Source organism: Diaphorina citri, unplaced genomic scaffold (assembly GCF_000475195.1).
Source record: "Diaphorina citri unplaced genomic scaffold, Diaci psyllid genome assembly version 1.1 scaffold1856, whole genome shotgun sequence".
In the NCBI taxonomy this organism is placed as follows: domain Eukaryota; kingdom Metazoa; phylum Arthropoda; class Insecta; order Hemiptera; family Psyllidae; genus Diaphorina; species Diaphorina citri.
The window spans coordinates 56,580-64,876 of record NW_007379282.1 but is presented as its reverse complement, the minus strand read 5'-3'; the positions used below and the strand labels follow the sequence as shown (position 1 = coordinate 64,876).

At 37.2% G+C, this 8,297-nt stretch overlaps 1 pseudogene; it reads left to right on the top strand.

Moving 5' to 3' along the window:
- Positions 1–3,509: 3,509 nt before the first annotated feature.
- The window catches only part of LOC103517461, a 30,918-nt pseudogene continuing 26,130 nt past the window's right edge, over positions 3,510–8,297 (top strand).

The following is an 8,297-nucleotide window of genomic DNA, read 5'->3' as shown; positions in this document are numbered from 1 at the left end:
CGGTTTTCTTAGTTGGTTTACTTATGTCTGTTTTGACATGTATGTAATATAGTTATGTAGGTATATGCCCGTGAGTCCTTTTTTTTTAAGAGCAAAACCAACTTTAGTGGTGTATTTGTTAGAACTATGGACTTTGAATTTGGAGGTTGGTGGTTCGACTCCAAGTGAATTTATAAAAGTTAGCGTTAGTGTATTAATCGGGGAACGAGACATGCGACATTAAATTTTGTGACGAGCATCCATTTATGCCTCAAACAATAAAAAATTCTTTATTTCCGTCTCCAATGTCTATTTCTTCCCAATTACCTACTACCTATATAATCATCTTACCTTACACATTCTTAGGATGATTGGTTTTGGTAGGAAAAAGAGATCTGCCGACCCAATGGATGATGATAGTGACGAGGGAAATGGAGAAGAACGAGAAGAAGAAGAAGAGGAAGAAGAAGAAGGAGGAGAAGATGAAGAGGAGGAAGGGAAAGGAGAAGAGAGGACAGAGAGGTCTATCATATCTCTATTTGAAAAAGCGGCGGAAAAGTGAGTCTCAAGGTTGTGGAGATTCCAAGGTCCGAGATTTTGTAGTTAGACCAAAACATGGTTTGGGAACACAAGAAAAAGTCAATGGCACAACCACTCAAAACTCTACACCATTAGGTTGTCAAGTTATGATCACTTTGTAACACAACCCAGATGTAGTACCTAGGCACCACACAGTGGGATGGTGATTTGAAGGCACTGTTGAACCTTTAATCAACTTTATTACCACCAAATCAACTTTATCACCACCACCCAACCATCAAAAATCTAGCGTGAGCATCACACGAATTTCCTTACCCTATTGGATTCCTACAGTCTTTGAGTTTAGTTCTTTTAAAATTTGCTTGAGAACACTTTTTGAGAACACAAAAGAATAACACTTTTTGAGACACTTGCGCAAAAAAATCTACCAAAGTAAACATCTTGTGACCCTAGCTAGCTCATAGTATAAGTCTGATGTTACCTATTCCTAGGCTGATCGCTAGCAAAGACAGCAAAGAAAGATGTCTGGATAAAGCAGAAGAGGATGATGAAAATGAAGATGAAAGTCAAGAAGAAGAAGAAGAGGAGGAGAAGGAGGAAAAGTCAATTCTATCCTCCATATTTGGAAACAAGAAAGAGGATGAGTGAGTCTTTAGGTTATGGTATAGCTCTGGCTTTCTACCAAAGGACCTAATATAAAAGAGACTAATGAACGCTAACAAAAGCACAGCATAATTTTAATGGCACCTTCACTTTGTAACAATATTCTTGCTTCAATCTGCACCAAATATCTCACTAAACACGTATGCGTGAATTTTTTCCTCCTTTATGCAATTTTTTTCAAGCTTGATCTTTAATCTTATGAACCTAATCCAAAATTTTGGTGTCGAAAATATTAATCACTAAACACGTATGCGGTTTTCTGAATTTTTTCCTCCTTTATGCAATTTTTTTCAAGCTTGATCTTTAATCTTATGAACCTAATCCAAAATTTTGGTGTCGAAAATATTGGCACACATCGTCTTCAGGAACACTCCATTTTTTAAAGGGGCAAAGGTTTATCTTGCCCTTGGGATCAATTTAATTTCAAAGAAACCGTTTACAGATGCCAATGTGTAATTATGAAAGCTAGTACTTTTCAGTCTGAATTACAAATGTTATCTAAACTATACCTCCCCCATACAAAAGCTCTTATATGTAGATACCTACTAAGTACATAATTATGTACATATAGGTATACATCTATGTATTTCACTCTCAAGTACGTATTTAAGTTACTACAATAGATAACTTCACTATTCAAGTACTACGTTTAGGTAATCCTTATCTAGAAAGCCTTTGTAACTTATCCCAGCAAATTGTGTGCTTGAGAAATAGTGTGCATCAAAAGAACTAATGACGCTTCAATTTAAATCCTTCAATGAAAGTGCAAAACTGGTACTTTTGAAAAGTGATCTAGTACAAAGAAAAAATGTGAAAAAAGCTCCGTAGATAAAAAGGTAAAAAATGATGTACTAATTTGGCCCAAAGCCAAAGATGAGTTCGATGTATGAAAAGACAAATTTGAGCCTTTGTTGTCTGAGGTAAAAAATGATGTACTAATTTGGCCCAAAGCCAAAGATGAGTTCGATGTATGAAAAGACAAATTTGAGCCTTTGTTGTCTGACAAGAGATTTCGAGCACAAGAGAAGAATGATTGAGGACTTGAGGGGAGATGGGAAAGAGAAGGAAAGGAGAAGGAGAAGAAGAAGAATAAGAAGAAGAAGAAGAAGAAGAAGAAGAAGAAGAAGAAGAAGAAGAAGAAGAAGAAGAAGAAGAGAGGAGAAGGGGAGGAGTAGAAGGAGGAGGAGGAGGGATGCTGAATGAAAGGTCATTTTCAGAGCTGGAGGAGTATCGGAGGATATTTATTTTCAAACATGCGGAAAAAAGTTGCAACTCTTTTTCCTCTCCTACCTATTTATATTTATTTTAGCATGCCGCATGCACTAAATTTCTGATCCTTTGCGGTTGCTATATGACAAATTTTGCATACTTGAAAACTGGTTGGGCTCTAATTTCAAGCAAAAAGACAAAACGCCAAAACAACTTAAAAATACGTTTGCTACCTTTAGGACAAATTTCGCATACTTGAAAACTGGTTGGGCTCTAATTTCAAGCAAAAAGACAAAACGCCAAAACAACTTAAAAATATTAAAATGATTGTTCAGAAAAGCAAACAGATTATGATCATTTTTACAGATTCACCAGCAAAGGATTGTCATTTTCGATTTCCGTTGCAACTTTTGGGTTTGGGAGACGAAAAATGATATTTTGAACAATGTTGGAAAGTTTTTTTTTTCCTTTTAAGCGCTTTAACTATGTGTTACAACATGTCGTTCGCGCCGGTCCTCGTCTTATATTTTATCGATGATGTTGAGGGATCTCAGGTAGGACACGAGGGAATCTACACCAGGTTTGTCATCGGATAGGGAGGGAGGGTTGGGGAGTAAGGAAAGTAGGAAAGTTTAGGACATCAACTTTAACGCAATGTAAAATGGATAGAAGAAAGAAAGAAAGCTATACAGAGAGAACGAGAAAGAAAGAGAAAAAGTGAGAGGAAGGAGTGAAGCATGGAAAGCGTAAGAAAGTTTAGGACATCAACTTTAACGTAATATAAAATGGATAGAAGAAAGAAAGAAAGCTATACAGAGAGAACGAGAAAGAAAGAGAAAAAGTGAGAGGAAGGAGTGAAGCATGGAAAGAAGGATTTCATTAACGAGGTAGGAAATAATATGTCCTTCAAGAAGTTTGAGAAAAATATCCTGTCTTCCTTCTCTCTTCGATTTCGGGACGATAAGACCATAGCAGTTACAGTTCCCTCTGTCAAACCTCTTTAAAAAAAAACATTACACTCCACCTACACTCCAATACAACACTAATATGAATCTAATTAATAATAACTCCAATTAGTTGTCTAAAGAGTTTATATTATCAGCACTAGTGTCAAAATATTTCGTCCTTCCACCTCATCATTGTGAGCGTGGGGCTCATTAGTAAATAGGTTGATAATATTCAACTTGTCCTTATTGTATTCTTCAGAATAGTTCCAATTTCCATTTCAGTGAGACACTTTTCAACTTTGTTCTTGGGTGTCTCCTGTCTTGGGAACACTTATTCAATCAATTAACACTTTTTCAATTTCACATATGGTTTCTTAAACCGAACCTCTCTTCTGACAGTGTTTTTTAATTGCTTTAAGTTTTCATTTTCAAACTATTACTAGCGAAATGTTCCTCAGAATCCCAATATGTTCCGTTCTGCCAATACTTCTCGTTCAGGCTAACCATCGGGAAAAGTAAGTAAAGTGTGCTTAGTTGTAGGATTGTTTTAAATGCCGTCCAAAGTTTGTTCAAGATCCAAATCCTATAATTCCTATAGGTAGGTACCTATTTATGTATGTTTTGTACAGACCTACCTGCATCCAAAGCCTTGAAATTTTGCGAGACAATATCGATATCCTTGATCTATTTTGAATACCTATTTTGAACTATAAATAGGGATCAGGTTTTCAATCAGACACAATATATAGGGAAGTTTCGCCAGACCAAAGGTCATGTAGGTACAAAACTTTATTATTTATGTACCTACGTGTCTTTTCATCAACCACTTGTTTGCACTGGCTTAGGTTTCTACAAAAGTACTAATAGATTCTGACGTGACTTTGTGAAGATTCGTCTTGAAAAGAACAACACCAGAAACTTATATCTACAAAAATATGTTCTGTACGTGTCTTTTCAACCTTCAATCAACCACTATTTTGCATTGGCTTAAGTATCTACAAAAATGTGTTCTGCACGTAGTGTACATGTCCTTTTAGATCTCCACACCTTTTTGCTCTAACTCTCCCCAAGTAGCTTGTCAATGAAAGATCGCTTTCTTGTCACTCCGGCCTGAGCCTTGTTACACGTACACCGAGCTCCACAACAGGTACAGCCTTGGCCTGTTTCGAGACACTTGCGCAAAAAATTCTACCAAAGTAAACATCTTGTGACCCTATCTAGCTCATAGTATAAGTCTGATGTTACCTATTCCTAGACTGATCGCTAGCAAAGACAGCAAAGAAAGATGTCTGGATAAGGCAGAAGAGGATGATGAAAATGAAGATGAAAGTGAAGAAGAAGAGGAGGAGAAGGAGGAAAAGTCAATTCTATCCTCCATATTTGGAACATGGGCTCCTTCTTCCATAGTCATCTCAGAAGTAAACATGAACGAAGAGAGAGAGAGAGAGAGAGAGAGGAATTGAATAAAAAACCCTTATCCTCAGCTCCTCCTTTCTCCTAGGAGAGACAGAAAGAAATAGAGAGATAGAGACTGAGAGAGAGAGGCTAAGATATAAAATTGTCAATTTCCAATACAATTTCCAATCGTGAACAGCATAATATTACCACCTCAGAGTTTCAATCTCTCAACTTGGATAACACATCTCCCCACCAAAAAGAAAGTTCAAACGTACCCACAGGTACCTACCTTCAAATATCTACATTATCTACATAAGTACCTCTCTGCTTCTACTTTTAAATCTTTTGCAACACTTTTGTTTGTAAACGTCGCATCTGAGTAATTTGCATTTATATTGAAACTCTCAGTCCCTCGCCATATTCAAGATGAAGAGGAGGTATGGTGATGGTGGTTGTGATGATGGTGCTTGATATTGTGGCAGTGCTTGTGTCGTGAGCGGCGTCTGGGAACGAGAGATGCGAGGGTTCAATTTTCAAAGTAGACAAGGTACTTGTTCAGAAGTCACGTCAATTGAAAGTTGCTAAAAAAGGAGCTGTCACAAATGAGCAGTGACTACTGTTATTATAGGGCTAGCTTAAACGCAAAAAGGGACTTTCACAATTTGAACAGTGATAAGTGTTATTATAGGGTTAGGTTGAACACAAAAAGGAGCTTTCTTTTTCATTGTCGTGGCTTCTGAATAATTTTACTATCGTTGACGCGACAAGCATACTGACAAGCAGTCACTTAGCGACCTCTTAGTGTGACTTCGAATTACGTACCTACCTAGTACAATAATAATAGTGCTTATTTAGACCCCTCGAAGAGAACAAAATAGAGTCTCTTCAGCCAGGCTAGTTAGCTTGGTTGGTAGCGCGTCTGCCTTGTAAGCGCTAGGCCACGGGTTCGATTCCTGCCCGGGGCGGATTTTATCCTGAACGGATAATGTTCGTTCTCGGAAAGGCTGGTTTTCTTCTATCCTGTGTTTCGTCTCTCCTCGATTGCGGGACAATAAAACCTCAACAGTTACAGTTCCCTCTGTCAAACCTCTTAAAAAAAAAATAGTGGGTCGACTCACTTGGGCTTTTCCTGGCTCGAATAGATAGAGGATACAATGGAGTGGGACTTGGGTCGGTTCAATGAGACGAACTTATTGTTGACCAGAGCCGCCAAAATGTTCTCTATCTGCTTCATCTTCCATTGGGAACTAGACACGTAGTCTTCCATCTGGAAATCAACAATCCAAGTTGAAAAAAGTTAAAACACTCGAAGTTCCGTATAAAACAATGTAAAATAGAGCCACAATTATAGGGTATAACGTATAAAGTAACAAAATAGGGAATAAATACCCTTTTATTTTGAAAATAAACAAAACAAACTAAGAAACAAACAAAAGACATATCTTCGACATCGTTTCCTTGTCATAGTCTCGTTAGTTTGAACACTTTCAATGATCTTTTCATCTAATCGAGTAGGATTTCCTTGAGGGATAGAGAAAAAAACCTGATTTTTGGAGTTGAAATAGTAGAAGTTGAAATAATCGAGGTTTTACTGTATCTCATTTTCTTCCTACGTTAAAGGAAATTTCATTTCCGTCGTACGTAAGTTGGTAGGTACTCGCCTCATTCGCTTAGGACCGGAAAAATGTAAGCTTAGAAGCTAGACCCATTACATTTTCGTATACATTGTACCTACTAAGCTACCTATAGAATGATACTGAACCTATTTTGAGCCGTGTTACTGCATTGAGATAGGTAAAAGGTAGGTACATACTTCTATTGTGGTAATGGTAACTCAAAATGGGAGATACCTACATAGTACATACCTACTTGTATTCCAGAGGGGAAACATATCATATTTTATTAAATTTTATATACAGGGTGTCCACCAATGTATGACTCAAATTGCTCCGAATCTGTTGGAATTTTCAAATAATAATAATAAAAAACGTAGGTACCTATTTCTTTGCAGAAATCAAAGAAATACGTTTTTTTTGGAAAATTCCAGCAGATTCGAAGCAATTCGAGTGGGTTATACATTGGTGGACACCCTGTATGCGTCCTGATATAAAGCTCCCTTGGCTGAGGTCCAAAATACAATGCTTTCCTCTGCAGTACGTACCGATATGGTTTGAGCATGTTTCCTTTATCGGGAAACATGCTATTTTGTCATTTGCATTGTCATCTCAAAAGTGGCTCTTTGAAATGTTCAGGCTCTAGGGACCTCAAAACGCGTTTTGACACTAAAAACTGACCATCGAAAATTTGACCCGATTACATTACATTCCTTCCTATAGTATAAGGAAAGTAAAAAGTTATCAGCCTGAGAAACTTTCGATTGGCACTTTCCCACACTCGAATGTTTTTTCGAATTTTCCTTGTCTACTCCAGTGGCGTGTGGTGCTTTTCAAATTACCTATTAAGAAAATATTTTTTATAAAAAATCCTTCAGAACACTGAAGTTCAGCAACATTGTGCTTGATGGTTTATACCTCTACGGGTGACCAATTGGGGCATAACGTGCTACTCGCTAGTTTTTCCCAGCTCTACTCTGGAATTGAAACAAGTACCTAAATATACCCAAGTATGTAGTGTAGGTGATGACTAGTATTTTGTTTTGCTTAGTACCTAACACATTGACCGCCACCGGTTGAATCTGTGCGAGACACCGTTGGATACTTTTAGATTACATTACTTTCCTTCCTATAGTATAAGGAAAGTAAAAAGTTATCAGCCTGAGAAACTTTCGATCGGCATTTTCCCACACTCGAATATTTTTTCGAATTTTCCTTGTCTACTCCAGTGGCGTGTGGTGCTTTTCAAATTACCTATTAAGAAAATATTTTTTATAAAAAATCCTTCAGAACACTGAAGTTCAGCAACATTGTGCTTGATGGTTTATACCTCTACGGGTGACCAATTGGGGCATAACGTGCTACTCGCTAGTTTTTCCCAGCTCTACTCTGGAATTGAAACAAGTACCTAAATATACCCAAGTATGTAGTGTAGGTGATGACTAGTATTTTGTTTTGCTTAGTACCTAACACATTGACCGCCACCGGTTGAATCTGTGTGAGACACCGTTGGATACTTTTAGATTACATTACTTTCCTTCCTATAGTATAAGGAAAGTAAAAAGTTATCAGCCTGAGAAACTTTCGATCGGCATTTTCCCACACTCGAATATTTTTTCGAATTTTCCTTGTCTACTCCAGTGGCGTGTGGTGCTTTTCAAATTATTAAGAAAATATTTTTTATAAAAAATCCTTCAGAACACTGAAGTTCAGCAACATTGTGCCGGCAGCCCAATCGAGTGACTAGGTTCGGGCACTCTAATATTGAACTCTATATCGGGAAGCTCGACACTATAATATAGCATTCCAAAACAGTCCAAATCAGGGAAAGTAACCCAATAATACAGTTCTTCCACCCTAACTTGTGAAACCCTGTCACCAATTATTTTTTTTTATTATTTTTTTATTTATTTATTTATTTATTTATTTTTTTTTTTTTTGGGGCTGG